General features: G+C 41.3%; 1 long non-coding RNA gene across 2 annotated transcripts in view; it reads left to right on the top strand.

The window, feature by feature from the left end:
• The window catches only part of LOC108593400 (uncharacterized), a 143,430-nt gene that overhangs the window by 30,555 nt on the left and 95,158 nt on the right, over positions 1–17,717 (top strand). For both annotated transcript variants that reach the window (XR_001913852.5, XR_013521002.1), the window contains exon 2: positions 12,271–12,424. This is a non-coding gene — a long non-coding RNA (uncharacterized LOC108593400). The remainder of the gene's footprint in view (positions 1–12,270; positions 12,425–17,717) is intronic.

Raw genomic sequence — 17,717 nt, 5'->3', positions numbered from 1 at the left:
TTGATCTTTTCAAAAAACCAGCTCTTGGATTTATTGATTTTTTGAAGGGTTTTTCGTGTCTCTATCTCCTTCAGTTCAGCTCTGATCTTAGTTATTTCTTGTCTTCTGCTAGGTTTTGAGTTTTTTTGATCTTGCTTCTCTAGCTCTTTCAATTTTGACGATAGGGTGTCAATTTTGGATCTCTCCATTCTCCTCATATAGGCACTTATTGCTATATATCTAGAGCAATAGAGACTGCTTTAAATGTGTCCCAGAGATTCTGGCATGTTGTGTCTTCGTTCTCATTTTGAAGAACTTCTTTATTTCTGTCTTCATTTCATTGTTTATCCAGTCAACATTCAAGAGCCAGTTGTTCAGTTTCCATGAAGCTGTGCGGTTCTGAGTTGGTTTCTCAATTCTGAGTTCTAACTTGATTCCACTATGGTCTAAGAGACTGTTTGTTATGATTTCAGTTGTTTTGCATTTGCTGAGGAGTGCTTTACTTTCAATTATGTGGTCAATTTTAGAGTAGGTGTGGTGTGGTGCTGAGAAGAATGTATATTCTGTGGGTTTGGGGTGGAGAATTCTATAGATGTCTATCAGGTTTGCTTGTTCCAGGTCTGAGTTCAAGCCCTGGATATCCTTGTTGATTTTCTGTCTGGTGATCTGTCTAATATTGACAGTGGAGTGTTAAAGTCTCCCACAATTATTGTGTGGGAGTCTAAGTCTCTTTGTAAGTCATTAAGAACTTGCCTTATGTATCTGGGTGCTCCTGTTTTGGGTCCATATATATTTAGGTTCGTTAGCTCTTCTTGTTGTATCGATCCTTTTACCATTATGTAATGACCTTCTTTGTCTCTTTTGATCTTTGTTGCTTTAAAGTCTATTTTATCAGAGATGAGAATTGCAACTCCTGCTTTTTTTTTGCTCTCCATTTGCTTGGTAAATCTTCCTCCATCCCTTTATTTTGAGCCTTTGTGTATCCTTGCATGTGAGATGGGTTTCCTGGAGACAGCACACTGATGGGTTTTGTTTTTTTATCCAGTTTGCCAGTCTGTGTCTTTTGATTGGTGCATTTAGTCCATTTATATTTAGGGTTAATATTGTTATGTGTGAATTTGATACTGCCATTTTGATGCTAGCTGGCTGTTTTGCTCGTTCGTTGATGTAGATTCTTCATTATGTTGATGCTCTTTAGCATTTAGTGTGATTTTGGAATGGCTGGTACTGGTTGTTCCTTTCTATGTGTAGTGCCTCTTTCAGGAGCTCTTGTAAAACAGTCCTGGTGGTGACAAAAATCTCTGAGTACTTGCTTGTTCGCAAAGGATTTTATTTTTCCTTCGCTTACGAAGCTCAGTTTGGCTGGATATGAAATTCTTGGTTGAAAGTTCTTTTCTTTAAGGATATTGAATATTGGCCCCCACTCTCTTCTGGCTTGTAGCATTTCTGCCAAGAGATCTGCTGTGAGTCTGATGGCCTTCCCTTTGTGGGTGACCCGACCTTTTTCTCTGGTTGCCCTTAGTATTTTCTACTTTATTTCACCCCTGTTGAATCTGACGATTATGTGCCTTGGGGTTGCTCTTCTTGCAGAATATCTTTGTGGTGTTCTCTGTATTTCCTGAATTTGAGAGTTGGCCTGCCTTGCTAGGTGGCGGAAATTTTCCTGGATAATATCCTGAAGAGTATTTTCCAGCTTGGATTCATTCTCTTCTTCCCCTTCTGGTACACCTATCAAACGTAGGTTAGGTCTCTTCACATAGTCCCACATTTGTTGGAGACTTTGTTCATTCCTTTTTGTGTTTTTTTCTCTCATCTTGGTTTCTCATTTTATTTCATTGAGTTGATCTTCGACTTCTGATATTCTTTCTTCTGCTTGGTCAGTTCGGCTGTTGAAACTTGTGCATCCTTCGCGAAGTTCTCGTATTGTGTTTTTCAGCTCCTTCAATTCATTCATATTCCTCTCTAAGTTATCCATTCTTGTTATCATTTCCTCAAATCTTTTTTCAAATCTTTTTTCAAGGTTCTTAGTTTCTTTGCATTGATGTAGAACATGTTCTTTTAGCTCACAGAAGTTTCTCATTACCTACCTTCTAAAGTCTAATTCCATCATTTCGTCACAGTCATTCTCTATCCAGCTTTGTTCCCTTGCTGATGAGGAGTTTTGGTCCTTTGTAGGAGGCGAGGTGTTCTGGTTTCGGGAGTTTTCCTCCTTTTTGTGCTGGTTTCTTCCCATCTTTGTGGATTTATCCACCTGTCGTCTGAGTAGTTGCTGACTTTTCAATTGAGTCTCTGAGTGGACGCCCAGATTGTTGATGATGAGGTCTTTCTGTTACTTGGTTTTCCTTCTACCAGTCTAGTCCCTCTGCTGTATGACTGCTGAGGTCCACTCCAGGCCCTGCTTGTCTGGGGTACACCTGTAGCAGCTGCAGAATGGTGAGGGATGCTACCAGTTTCTTCTTCTGCTATCTTTGTCCCAGAATGGTGCTCACCTAATGTCATTCTGATCAGTCCTTTTTGAGGTGACTCTGGATATACAGGGGTCAGGGAGCTGCTTGAGGAGACAGTCTGTACTTTATAGGAGCTCAAGTGCTGAGCTGTGAGCTCCATTGTTCATTCAGGGCTGTTAGGCAGGTGCATTTAATTCTGCTGCAGCACAACTCTTAGAACCCCTTTTTTTCCTCAGATGCTCTGTCTTGGGGGGGTTGGGGCTTTCTTTATGAGTGTCGGTGGCACTATCCTGCCCAGCCAGGAGGCAGTCTAGTCACTATTTGCCTGCCGAGGCCCCGCCCTGCTGATGTGGTGTGGGCCCTGTTGCTGCGGGCTCTGCCCTGCAGCCACTGGCTCCGCGGTAGGCTCTGCCCTGCTGCCACCAGCTCCGCCCTGCAGCGGAGTCTCTCTGTTATGGCGTGTTGCCTCGTCAACGGCAGGCTGTGTCAGCAATGGGAGTGTACCTCCGTAGGGGGCGGATATCCTCAGTAATGGCAAACACCCCTCCCCCACCGAGCTGCACTGTCCTGGGTTCAGTTGTGCTGGCAGTGAGACTCTCCACCCTGAGCATTTCGAGTTGCCGTTTTGTTTGTCCCTGTGCGGGTGAAACCCGCCGAGCCCGCTCACCTGGCTCCCTGCTTCAGAGCACCTTTCTTTCTTTTTTTTTTCTTTTTTTAAGTTGAACAGATGGCTCTCTCCCGGGTGTTTCGGTCACCCGCTGTTAGAGCACCGGGATCTGTGTGATTTCCTGAGCAGCTAGCCACTGCGCTGGCTCAAATGCCACTTCCCAGGAATCTTTTGGTCTGGCTCACTGTCCAAGTCCCGTTTAATCAGATGGATATGCTAATCTGCCCTCCCAAATCTCAGATTGCCAGTTTAGCAGGGCACCTGGGCCCGTGTGTTTTGTACAGATTGTTGTGGAGTGCCTGCGCTGCAGCGCCGGCCGAAGCGGCCACAACAGCCAAACCAGCTGCGCTTGCGTCCCGTGTCTTTCCTACACCTGGGACTTTCCCTGTTCTGTGGGCAACAAAGATCTGTCTGGAAATGCGGCTTTGACTCACCCTCTGAGCATTCGCTGAGAGCTGCGATCCCGAGTTGTTCTTACTGTGCCATCTTGAAAACTCTCCACGATGCTCCTTGATTTATAATGGAGTTACATCTCAATAAATTCATCATAAGTTGAAAATGTAAGTGGAAAATGTATTTAATACACTTCGCCTACTGAACATCATAGACTAGCCTACCTTAAAAATCTCAGATTGCTTATGTTAGCCTAGAGTTATTTTATAATAAAGCATTGAATATTTCATGTAACTTATTGAATACTGTACTGAAAGTAAAACAATGGTTGTATGGGTGCTCAAAGTATGGTTTCTACTGAATGCATATCACTTTTGCATCTGGTAAAGTTGAAAAATTTTAATTTGGGTACCATCTGTACTGCAAAGGGCAATATTATTAGGGGAAGCCATTTTCTCCCTCTCCTAGGCCCATAAAATAGAAACTTCCACTTGAGAAGAATTATGAAGGCAGCATTTACCTTCCTGCTATTTCCCCTCTCAGTGTTCCCCAAGGAAGGAGTGACTCATCTGACTGGACCACTGAGGAAGGAACTGAGCATGCTCATCCCCTTTTGCGACCTTCTTGGACTAGCCTGCCTATTAGACAGGTGCATCATCCCACCAACCCCACCACTGAAGCATACACACCTCCCACACACATACACTCCTGCCTACCCAAAAAGTTTAGGAGTCAAGTGTAGTCATGTATCACTTAAAAACAGGGATACATTATGCGAAATGTGTAATTACGTAAGTGATTCCCAACCTCTTTGGTACCAGGGAGGGACCAGTTTTGTGGAAGACAATTTTTCCACAGACTGGAAGGGGTGATGTATGGTTTTGGAATGAAACTGTTCCACCACAGATCATCAGGCATTAGATTCCCATAAAGAGCATGCAACCTAGATCCTTCCCATGTGCAGTTCACAATAGGGTTTGCGTTCCTATGACAATCTAATGCCGCTCCTGATCTGACAGGAGGTGGAGCTCAGACAGTAATGCCTGCCTCCTGCTCACCGCCATCACCTCCTGCTGTGTGACCTGGTTCCTAACAGGCCAGGGACCAGTATCTGAAACCGGGACGTAAAGCTGGGTCCTGCATTAGGTGATTTCTTTGTTGTGCAAACATCATAGAGCACACTTAAATCTAGATGCTATAGCCTACTACACACCTGGGCTATGTGATATATCCTATTGCTCTTAGGCTACAAACTTACACAACATGTTAGTGTACTGAATACTCTAGGCAATTATAATGGTAAGTATGTGTGCATATAAACATATCTAAACATAGAAAAGGTACAGTAAAAATACAGTATTAGAATCTTATGGGACCACTGCCATATATGTGTTCATCATTAATTAAAGAGTCTTTATGCAGTGCATGACTGTTTTAGGAAGTCTGATTGTGAGACCTGACATGCAGCTTCACTACTTTGTCCTCACCCTCATGAAAGCTGATGCTTTTATCTCCATCTGTCTGATTCTTGTGTCTATTTCTAAATAGGAATTCAGATGGGTAACAGCTGGGATTTGTCTCTCCAAGGCCCCCAAATCAAGACTTTAAGTAGTCTTGCCACTGAAAAGGTTGAAAGTCAGTGAAAAATGCAAATAAATGACTCTAGTAGAAGACTAAATTCATGGTATGGCCTTGAGTAAGGGTTGAGCTCCTCAGTCAAAAAAGAGAGCCACTTTTTCCATAAGAGAATGCAACTCAAGGGGAATGCAGGTAGGGCAGTGAAGGATAAAAAGACAGCTTCCCAGAAGCCTCAAGTAGGGAAACCAGTATCACTACCAGATTTCCTCATGTCTGTAGTGTGAAGTGGTGGCAAGAGCCCCACATTGGGACACAGAAAACTTGTGATGAAGTCCAAGCTGTTTTCAGATGTGTAGCCTTTACCACTTTGAGCCTCAGTTTTCTTAGGTCTAAATGAGCATAAATATCTTCCCACCTACCCTATAGGGTTACTGTGAGAATCACATTTATATCATGTATATGAATGTTCATGTATACTAGAAAGCACAATAAAAATATAAAATAGCATGAAAAAAGTAGGGAGGAGAAGGTACTTGATATTTTGTGATAGAAGTGCTGGATATTTTCCATTTGTTCACTCAACTCTACTCTCTACACTGATCCATATCCTAAAGGCTGAATTGTCTGGATTGCATCAATGGATTGACTGGATTGACTTTTGTCTGCTGGTTGAGTTTTAAAAGGAGCAACAGAAGGAATTGGATAGGGGTAGATTTGGATGATTTGATTAGATTCTCTTGGTATGTCCCTGCTGGATCTCCCATGTTGGCTGCATCTCACATCTCTCTGTGGAGGCTGAAGCTTGCATCAAATTGCCTTTTTTTTTGGCAGTCACCCAGGCTGTAGTGCAGTGGCACAATCATAGCTCACTGCAGCCTACACCTCATGGGTTCAAGCAGTCCTCCACTCAGCCTCCTGAGTAGCTGGGACTACAGGCATGCACCACAATGTCCAACTTTTTTTTTTTTTAGTAGAGACAAGATTTCATTATGTTGCCTAAGCTGGTCTTGAACTCCTAAACTCAAACAATCCTCCTGCCTCAGCCTCCCAAAGTGCTGGAACTATAGGCATGAACTACACACCCGGCCCCGAATTGCCTTCTCCACACAGTTTTCTCTCCAGACCAGTAGCATTGGCATCATCAGGGACTTTATGAAAAATTTTACTCCTACCTCAGACCTAGTGAAGCAGGAACTCCAGGTTGGGGCCTAGTAATCTGTATTTTAACAACTCCAGGTGATTCTGATGCATACTAAAGTTTGAAAACCCCCTGTTGTAAGGACTTACTCTCATTTGCTTGCAGTAACCCTAGAATACTGCCCATTTCTGCTTCCCCAGAACACTTTTACTTTATAAATAGTCCTTTTATTATACTCTCCTCAAATGAGTCCTTTTCTTTTTCTTTTTTATTTATTTTTTAGTATCTTTCTTTGAATTCTAAAAAATATCTATTTTATCTTTTTAGTAGAGACAGGGTTTCACCATGTTGTCCAAACTGGTCTCAAACTCCTGACCTCATGATCCGCCCGCCTGGGCCTCTTGAAGTGCTGGGATTACAGGCATGAGCCACCATGCCCGGCCTAAATTATTCATTTGAAATATGCCATCATTTCCTGCAGGACTCTGATGTTGAGCTCTCAAAAATAAGACAAGTAACTGCTTTGTATTACACCTGCGTAAAGGATAGGCACACTGATCAAGGTGAAAGAAAAAAATGTCTGTCAACGGAATACCCAAATAAAATTTAGTTCAAGATCACTGTGGGCTACACACTCCCAAAATATTTTAGGTCAAAGCTCACAGTGACTCTCTGTGTCTCAGGAAATGTCTCTATTTGGTAAACTAAGACATGATGTAACATCCTTGCAAGACATATGACTAAAATCTGAGGTTTTTGTGTGGGCTTGGCTATAATTTTGGTTTCTACCAAGGGCTTTAGTTTGAAGAGGGAAGCACTAAAATAAGTTGCTACTTACAAAAAGAAGCTGCTGGTATTTCTTTTGTTTAGCTAAGACCAAAGCTAGAGTGAGCTAAATTCATATCATTTATTTTTCATCCAGCATAAAAGTTATATGGGCCAATACATAACGTTTGAGCGAGTGTGACTCGAGTGTATAATGCCCAAGACAAAGAGAGACTGTTCTAGGTGTTTGTTTCCTCAAGTCTCTTGTCATAGAGACTCCTCTTGTTTCCAGGGCATAAATCCAAGGCAGAAATATTCAACAGAGGTTGGGAAGGAAGCCTAGAGTAGAAACTGAGAAGCCCTGCCCCAGCAAGTCATTTCCTTTGGAAATATAAGTGTTAAGCAGCCTGGAGTCAGGTTAAGAAAGAGGCTTTGGGAAAATTTAGGCCAAAGTGTTAACTCAGGTTTTTCTTACCTTTGTGCATTGAGTCCGTTGGTTTTCAAAACATATCTCTTATTTCTGCCTCATTATTTATTTATTCAGTCAGTAAGAGGTGGACCCTGAAAAATGGTGAAGTAGGTTAAACTTATCTTCAAATTTTTTCCTTAATCCACTTTTGAAAACAATTTCTCTCACCCACCACACAACACCACACACACACACACACACACACACAGAAAGAGAGAGAGAGAGAGAGAGACCTGGTATCTTCAAGCCGTAACCTGTCTGTTCATGGCTACCACTTGAACAATCTTCCCATATTTCCCCCATTGAACTATTCTAGAGTCCAGTCAGAATTTAAAGGAATAAGATCCTATCCCTCATAGTTTATTATAGACATGATTTTCTAATTAGCCCTAATGGGCAGTGGCTTGTTGCTAGAAATCTTCTCACCTAAGGCAGCCCAGTGGAGTGGACCAATCAGGAACCAAAGGCTTTATTATCTGTGTGACCTCGGGAAAGTTACATAGATTCTTGGGGTTGAAAGGAACTAGTCCTTTATATATATAACACATCACTGAGGTGTAATCCATCTTCTATTTCATTTTTTACTGAAAATAATTTCTACTACTTCTTTAGCACTTCCTATAGGCCAGGGCCTAGGCAAAGTATGTGGTATACTTTATCACCAGTCCTGAAAGTAACCCAGCAAGTACTAGTCGCATTTTACAAATGTAGAAAGTGAGACTTGATTGTGTCACATAATTCATCCAAGTAAGTGGCAGAGCCAGGATTCATACCTTTGGTTCCAAAGTTGGAGCTGTGTGATTGCCTAAGAGATCCCATTTTTTAACCTTATAATTGAAGCATAATTTATAATGAGCTGAATTCTGTCTTCCTCTAGCTCTGGCTTACCACCACCTCCAAGTCCCACCCCTCTGGGTATAGCAAGAAAAGCCTGCTTCCTCTTCCACATGCCACTCCTTATGATATTTGAAAACTACAAACTACTTCAACCATCCTGAAATTGTTCAACTTTTCCTCCTACAAATGTTTAAAGTCCCTAACAGTCCTGTGATTCTCCTTCACTTTGTCTATGCTATTAAAAAAAAAAAAAAAAAAACCTGAAGCTTAAGATACATACAGAAAACTGCACCAATTATAAAGTGGTGCAATTAACTTTTACAGAATGAACACTACTTGGTCAAGAAACAGAAATATTACCAGAACTCTAGAAGTTCATGTTGCCTTTTTTATCTCTGCCTCCCCCAGAAGTAACCACTATCCTGACTTTTAACATGTGAATTATGTCAATAGAATTGCACAGTATGCACCCTTTTATATCTGGCTTCTTTTGCTCAACATAGTAAGAGTTATCCATGTCATATTGTGTTTAGCTATAAGTGGTTCATTTTCATTGCTTTCTCTATACTTTTTTAAAGACTGCTAAAATAGACATAAAGTTTATCACCTTTTTTCAAGTATACAGTTTAGTAGTATTCAGTATATTCACATTGCTCTGTTACCATCACCACCATCCATCTCCAGAATTTTTTCATCTTCCCAAAGCAAAACTCTGAACTTTAAACAATTACTCTCCATTTGCCTTTCCACTGACCCCCCACAAACCACATTTGACTTTCTGTCTCTATGAATTTGACTGTTCTAGGTATGTCATATAAATGTAATTATATAGTATTTGCTCTTTTGAAGCTGGCTTATTTTTTACTTAGCATAATGTCCTCAAGGTTCATTCATGTTGTAACACATGTGAGAATTTCCTCCCTTTGTAAGACTGAATAATATTCCATGATGTGCATATACCACATTTTGTTTGATTCTGTGTTCTTTTTTTTTTTTTTTTTTTTTTTTTTTGAGACGGAGTTTCGCTCTTGTTACCCAGGCTGGAGTGCAATGGTACGATCTCGGCTCACCGCAACCTCCGCCTCCTGGGTTCAGGCAATTCTCCTGCCTCAGCCTCCTGAGTAGCTGGGATTACAGGCACGTGCCACCATGCCCAGCTAATTTTTGTATTTTTAGTAGAGACTGGGTTTCACCATGTTGATCAGGATGGTCTCGATCCCTTGACCTCGTGATCCACTCGCCTCGGCTTCCCAAATTGCTGGGATTACAGGCTTGAGCCACCACGCCCGGCACTTTTTCTTTCTTTCTTTCTTTCTTTTTTTTTTTTTAAGACAGAGTCTCTCTCTGTTGCCCAGGGTGGAGTGCAGTGGTGCAATCTCAGCCCACTGCAACCTCTGCCTCCAAGGTTCAAGTGATTCTCCTGCCTCAGCCTCCTGAGTAGCTAGGACTACAGGCACACAGCACCATGCCTGACTAATTTTTGTATTTTTGTAGATATAGGGTTTTAGCATGTTGGCCAGGCTGGTCTCAAAATCCTGACCTCAAGTGATCCACCCACCTCGGCCTCCCAAAGTATTAGGATTACAGGCGTGAGCCACTGCGCCCATCTGATTCTGTGTACGTTTTAAAGCATGTCGCCTAAATGGGATTCAGTGTCCCCGGGTTTGGTGTAAGCAGGCACTTTGCACAGTCACCACTGCTCTGATACACTTTAAAAATTGCTTCCAAGCCCGGCTCCCCTCTAGACAGAGTGCCCCTTATGTGTTATCCATCTTTGTTCCTCAGCACCCTGCTCCAAGTAGAAACTCAATGAACAGTATTGTTAGTAAATGAATGAAAGTGTAACAACCCTATGACTTCTCTTCATTTTACCTCTCTGAGCCTCAATTTCCTCATTCTTGATCTAAAGGGCTCGGACTATTGATTTCTCAAGTCTTGCCTACTTTAACATCTCTTATTTTGTGACAGACTTGCACTTAACAAGGCTCTTCAATGATCTATTCAAAAGGGTTTTCTAACAAAAACAACAGTAATTTTTAAAAATACATTTATGTGTTCTAGTTTATGTAACTTCATCTTATCCTCTTGATATCCCTGTGAGGTAATGTAAGAATGCAAGGCTCTGCACAAGAGAAGCCTGCACAAGAATATAGGACACAGACTTCCAAAGTAGTTCACTAAGGTATTCTCTGTTAGGAGGACGTTTGCCAACCGAATTTCTCTCATTCCACATCTGCAATGAGGCAGGGTGAATTGGCAGGCTTCCCCAATCTGTAGGGAAGCTGCAATTCCCAATCCGGTCACTAGATGACTACATAACTGCATCAAGAGGGGATAGACGAGGAAAACAGCTCTGTCCCAGAACCAGAATCCACCCGGAACCAGAATTGTCCCAAAGTGGCAGTAAACCAAATTAGCCTTTTTCTGGCAGCCTTTCTAGGTATAAAATGGTTAGGAGGTGCTCAGCATTCTGAAATACACCGTGAGGGCATTACACTGAAAATGGATTTACTCTATTCCTGCGTAAGTTAAAATAATAACCGTAATATTTTTATCCTCCATCTTTTGGCTGTTTGATCTTACTCTTTACTCTCTTCCTTCTCCGTCACCCATCAGAATTCATAAGAAGAGGCACAAGGGTAATTTTTTTTTTTAGACAGAGTCTCACTTTGTCACCCAGGCTGGAGTGCAGTGATGCAATCTCAGCTCATTGCAACCTCTGCCTCCTGGGTTCAAGCTGTTCTCATGCCTCAGCCTCCCAAGTAGCTGAGATTACAGGGGCCTGCCACCACACCTGCTAATTTTTGTATTTTTAGTAGAGACGGGGTTTCACCATGTTGGTAAGGTTCCCAACGTGCTGGGATTACAGGCATGAGTACAGGCGTGAGCCACCGCGCCAGGCCTAACGGCAAATTTTTTATAGTCCCATGACTGAAACACACTGACTTAAAATGTATCAAGGGATAGTAAGTTTACAGGTTAATGAGTAGCTCTCCAGCTGGAATTTTAAAAGGAGACCAAGTTTACTGTTTTATGAAGAAAAAAACGCTCACACGTTTTAAGAACATTTGGAAACTTCTATATCAGATCAGATAAAAATCCATTCAAATAGGTATTCTTTGCTTCATAATTGCTCTAACATCAGTGTAAATGCTTCCAGATGTTTTTTCAAAGTACATAGTAGCATGTTTCTTCTTTATAAAAATAAAAACTAACACTTAAAAATAATCTTTACAGTTTTATTATAAAAAGAACTATTGATCAAACTGAGGACTGAGCTCTGATTTTTATTTTGCCCAAATTCCTGGGGGTCTAGGGACTATGCCCTACAAATCATAAATTCTCATCAGATGGGTTTTATTTGACCCTGTATATCGTGACTTACTTTTCAATCTGACTCTGGCATAACATTATGAGACAAGTAAAATATACTTAACCCCCAAATATATTTCATTGCCATATCTTGAAATTGCCCTGTAAAGTCTCTTCTGGGAAAAATCCACATTCTATAGAGAATCCCCTTCCCCTTTTGTTTTCCTTTCTTTCTTTTCAGATCCAGGAGATAATCAACTAAGAGCCAAGTACCCTTTTATGTCCAATAAGAAACATTTTACAACCTGCTTTCTCTCTGAAGTCTATCTGAGAGATTCCTCTGCATAATAAAACTTGGTCTCCACAATCCTTTACCTTACCCTGAATTCCTTTCCATTGATCCTAGGTCTTCATGTAAACTCAACCAATTGTCAACCAGAAAATGTTTAAATTTACCTATAGCCTAGAAACCCCCCCCCTTTTGAGTTGTCCCACCTTTCTGAACCAAACCAATGTATTTCTTTTAAATGTATTTGATTGATGTCTCATGCCTCCCCAAAATATATAACACCAAGCTGTACCCTGACCACCTTGGGCACATGTTCTGAGCACCTCCTTAGGGCTGTGTCATGGGTCATGGTAGCTTATACTTGGCTCAGAATAAATCTCGTCAAATATTTTACAGAGTTTGACTCTTTCATCGACAATAATCTGGAGCCCAACCTGGGGCCTCAGAGAAGACTCAGGACCCTAAAGGAATTGCCCGAAACCGGAGCCAAGGTACCAGCAGGGGCCCATTGAAGCCTCACCAAGTTCAAGCTTCTTCTTCAGTGGAACTGGTAAGTCCTACTGAGCCCCAGATGTCCTGTTTTGGTTGATGGTCCTTTATTTATTCTAAGCTGTTTTTTTTTTTTTTTTCTGTCTCTCTTCTCCTAGGAAGTTGGTTAAAATCTTAATTTTAGTTTCAGAAGTGCATTCAAAAGGGTCTTTCTCCATTGCCTTTTCTCTCAAAATTAATCTCAATTGGCTTGTCTGTATGCACTTTGCACGAGGAACTGAACTGTTATTTTTCATAAATAAATGAGAGACTGAGTTCCTCAGCTCTCAAGAGAAAGGCCATTTTGCTCCTCCCAACCAAAAGGCACCTCTAGGTGACCAGGGATCTCATGGGAATGTCTGGGGGGTTGATCCCCTGTGATGTGCAGCAGCCCTGTGGGAAACTCCCCAACAAATATTAATTTGAAAAGCCTCATCCAGGAAATGTATAAGGGCTTATCACCCAGCGTTTCGAGCCCTCTCAGAGGTAATAGACCTCTGAAGAGAGAAACTGAGACATGTAAGAGTGTAGAAATGACTCAGTGGTGACACACTGTGGAGTCCTGCCCACAAGCAGCACATATCAATCCACTACACAAAAATCTTAGGCCACATTTCAGTTACCTTTAAAAAAAAAAAGAGGGAAAATAACCCTTCAAAAAAGAGGAAAGGCAAGGAAAGCAGTCCCCAATGGGCTCCCCAGCTGGGTTTATGTTTAATAATTATGGTACCTTTACTTGCAAGTATTTATACAAATTGAAAGATCTTTCTAAAGATGACCTAGGTCTAAGGTTTCCAAAATGGGGAACTTCTGATGTCTCTAAACTGGTTTTCCTGCATGCTAGATTAGAAAAACTAGGCTCCCAAATCAAAGAAAATAAATGGTAATCGTACTTTAGCTGGCACCTAGAATCATCAAAAAGAAAAAACGATAAGCTTGCCTCTCTCCAGGAAGTTAATTACAATTTTTTTCAATCTGTCTCAGAATTTAAAAAATCAGTAAAAGCCACTTCTGAAATCAGGAAGGCTCCAGAAACTGTCTCCCCTTCTGCTCCTGACTCTCTGCTCTCTGAACTTATCTGGACAGTTTCATTTTTCCTCCTCCTTTCCCTCCTCCCTTGCCTCAAGCCACAGGGGGACCAGAAATAGCTGCACAAAATAATATAGTAGTTGCTCCTTTTAGAGTAAAACCCACAGGCAGAGGGGATCATAATATAATATATACCCCTGGACCAAATCAGAGCTAAGGCCCTGGTATCTGGATTCCCCAATCCTACTGAAGATCCCTTTGGGTTTGCTAAGAATTCTAATTAATTCTTGAGACTTATGATCCATGGTTCTCTGACCTATGTCAGCTGATTCAGTTACTGGTCTCCAAAAACAAAGCTGAAGAATGGTTTAGAAGAGCATATTGGAAACAGCCTTTAGAAGATTTTGATAAATAGGTGCAAATGCAGAGAGCTTTGCAATCGCCTCTGTGAAACCATACCACAGATATTCCCCAAGGTTATAGATTGGGCAAAGGTGCAACAGTGTAAAATGTGCCCAAATGAAAACGTGCCTGTCTTTTATATCAAATTTGAAAACATATTCAAACAGTTTTCAGGAATACCTCCTGAAAACTTTGAGCACGGTAAAAGTGACACTTTACTAAATTCTGGGTTTATTCAAGGTTTAGATAAGGAGTTAGCAACCCTAATAAAGAAGAATAATGTGGCTTGGGCTTGCTTTCTCACCAGCCACCTTGTAACCCTAGCTGACCAACTGTCATAAGCAATACATTAAGAAAGAAAAGGAAGCAGTCTCTAAAATTATAAGTTTACAACCAAAACAACTTAGTAACTAAGTTGGGAGTTTACCAGGGTCCCATGGTCCCCAGGGATCTAAGCAATCCCAAGAGGAAGCAATTTGCCACTATTGCAAAAAGAAAGGACATTTTTAAAAAGAATGCAAAAAAGTTAAATGGGTGCTTGCACAAAGGGGAAGCACCAGAACAACTGAAAAATCAGAATAAGGATTCTCTGAGGGAACAGAGAGGGTTTCCCTCTACTTCTAACTAATGCCTTAGGAGAAGTAGAAATATCCAGAAATGGGGAAAATATCAAAGCCCTTGTTGACACTGACACTATGCTGTCAGTCCTCAACCCTGCCTTGATTAAAAACCCTCTCCCTTGGAGTAAAGAAAAAGTACACATGATAGGGGTTTCAAAGTCTCCTATTATAGCCTTTCAATGAAATCCCCTTCCATTTCAATTAAGAGAACTAGTGGAGGATCACATTTTTCTTATAGTAGATAGTGCCCCCCACCCCGACCCCAACACACGTGCTGGGAACAGGATTTCCTAGAAACTCATAATGCGCACATCTCATTTTCACAAAAGGGAGAAATTATTCTCAACTTGGGAGACATAGAAGACTTACAAAAGCCCACATATTATATTATGTTTGGGAAAGCTAATCAATATTCTGGAGAGGAAGAATTAGAGCCTTTCTTATCTAAGGTACCAGCTTTTCCACAGCTATTGGGAGATTTAAGTTAGCAGTCCCTATAGAAATAACCATAAATAAGTCCAAACCCCTGCCAAATGTAAGGCAATTATCTCCTTAAACCTGAAGCCTTACTAGGAATCAAATCAGTTATTCAGGACTATTTAAAAAAAGGACTCATAATACTCTGCACCAGCCCTTGAAATACACCAGTCCTCCCAGTTAGAGCCAAATGGGAAAGGCTGGAGATTTGTTCATGACCTAGGAGCTATAAATAAAATAATAATTCCTAGACACCCTGTCGTTCCTAACCCCCACACCTTACTTTCCAGTATTCCTACCACTTTTTGGTTATTGATTTATATAGTGCATTTTTCAGCATATCTGTAGAGCAAAGTAGCCAGTATCTTTTCACTTTCTCTTGGGGAAATTGCCAGTACGCATGGATAGTCTTATTCCAGGGCTACTCTGAAAGTCCTATTTACTTGTCTCAAATACTAAAGGCAGATTTAGATGACATTAAATTTCCAAATCAATCTACTCTAATTCAGTATGTGGATGATATATTGTTACGTTCATCCTCCCTGCAAAAATGCAGAGAAGATACAGTTCACCTATTACAACAGCTTGCTTTTAAGGGACACAAAGTGTCAAAAGATAGATTACAATTTTGACTCCCCCAAATTAAATATTTGGGGCATATGATTTCCCCAAGGGGTCTATTAATAAACCCTGAGAGAATCTCTGCTGTTATGACCTTTCCCCTGCCCAAAACTAAAAATCAAGAGACTTCTTATGATTAACAGGCTATTGCAGGAGTTGGGTTTCAAACTACTCCTTAATGGCTCAACCCCTATTTAAAAAACTAAAACAGACCCAGCTGGACCCAATCCACTGGAAAAAGGGGGAAAAACAACACAGAGAAGATCTAAAACAGGCTCTGACCCGAGCACTTGCTCTAGGTCACCCCAATTGCAGTCTTCCTTTTTCTCTCTTTGTACATGAAATAAAAGGAAAAACTCTAGGAGTATTAACTCAAAAACATGGTGACAGTCACAGACCAATTGGTTATTTCAGTCAATAGTTAGATCCAGTTGCAAGGGGGCACCCTCCCTGTATGAGGGCTATATCAGCTGCAGCCACATTATGCAAAAACATCAAAGAATTTGTCCCAGGGTCCCCTCTGACCATCTATGTCCCCCACTCTGTGAAATCTCTTCTAAGCTCTCACCACAGTCAACACTATTCTGTAAGCCACCTTGCCTCTTAAGAAGTACTCCTGCTTTCTGCCTTCAACATCACTTTGAAACTCTGTGACACTCTTAACCCTGCTACCCTGCTCCCCATTCTAGGTAGACAACAAAAGGAAGAGGAACGTGACTACATTCTACTACCTAATATTTTACTCTCCCCTAAGGAAGATTTATAGGAAACTCCCATTGAGAATGATGAATTAATTTGGTTCACAGATGGTTCTTTTTTTTTTTTTTTAATTTTTTATTTGATTATAGGTTTTGGGGTACGTGAGCAGAGCATGTGAGACAGTTGCGTAGGTACACACATGGCAGTGTGCTTTGCTTTTCTTCTCCCCTTCACCCACATTTGGCATTTCTCCCCAGGCTATCCCTCCCCACCTCCCCCTCCCACTGGCCCTCCCCTTTTCCCCCCAATAGACCCCAGTGTTTAGTACTCCCCTTTCTGTGTCCATGTGTTCTCATTTTTCATCACCCACCTATGAGTGAGAATATGCGGTGTTTCATTTTCTGTTCTTGTGTCAGTTTGCTGAGGATGATGTTCTCCAGATTCATCCATGTCCCTACAAACGACACGAACTCATCATTTCTGATTGCTGCATAATATTCCATGGTGTATATGTGCCACATTTTTCCAATCCAGTCTATTATCAATGGGCATTTGGGTTGATTCCAGGTCTTTGCTATTGTAAATAGTGCTGCAATGAACATTCGTGTACATGTGTCCTTATAGTAGAACGATTTATAGTCTTTTGGATATATACCCAGTAATGGGATTGCTGGGTCAAATGGAATTTCTATTTCTAAGGCCTTGAGGAATCGCCACACTGTCTTCCACAATGGTTGAACTAATTTACACTCCCACCAACAGTGTAAAAGTGTGCCTTTTTCTCCACATCCTCTCCAGCATCTGTTGTCTCCAGATTTTTTAATGATCGCCATTCTAACTGGCGTGAGATGGTATCTCAATGTGGTTTTGATTTGCATCTCTCTGATGACCAGTGATGATGAGCATTTTCAGATGGTTCTTTTTTAAGGGACAACCAAGGGAATTACCAGGCAGGATATGCCATCACTTCCATAACAGACATAATTGAAAGTGCCCAACTCCAAGGAGTCGAATTTGCCCAGATGGCTGAATTAATAGCATGAACTAGAGCTTTTAAATTAGCTAAAGGAAAAGTGGCAAATATATACCAAGAGCCAATATGCTTTTGGAATAGCCCATGATTTTGGCATGCTATGGAAACAGAGGATTTCTTACCTCATCCAGACAGCCCATATGAAATGGGCACCAAGTCACAGAGTTACTAGAAGCAATTCAGATGTCAAAGCACTTGCAATCACAAAAATTCCTGGGCACACAAAGGATAACACTGAAGAAGCAAAAGGAAATAATCTAGCTGATGCTGCAGCAAAGAATACTGCCCTAGGAAAGATGGCCTATCCTGTACGGGAATGTAACTTTAGTCTTACAAATACCCTCACTAACATTCTTTTACAATATCAACAAGCATCTACCCCTCAAGAGAAACAACCTGGCAGCAGAAGGGAGGCATGATTGACCCAAGTAAGG

Source organism: Callithrix jacchus, chromosome 8 (genome assembly GCF_049354715.1).
Source record: "Callithrix jacchus isolate 240 chromosome 8, calJac240_pri, whole genome shotgun sequence".
NCBI lineage: Eukaryota > Metazoa > Chordata > Mammalia > Primates > Cebidae > Callithrix > Callithrix jacchus.
This window is presented reverse-complemented; position numbering and strand designations above follow the sequence as displayed.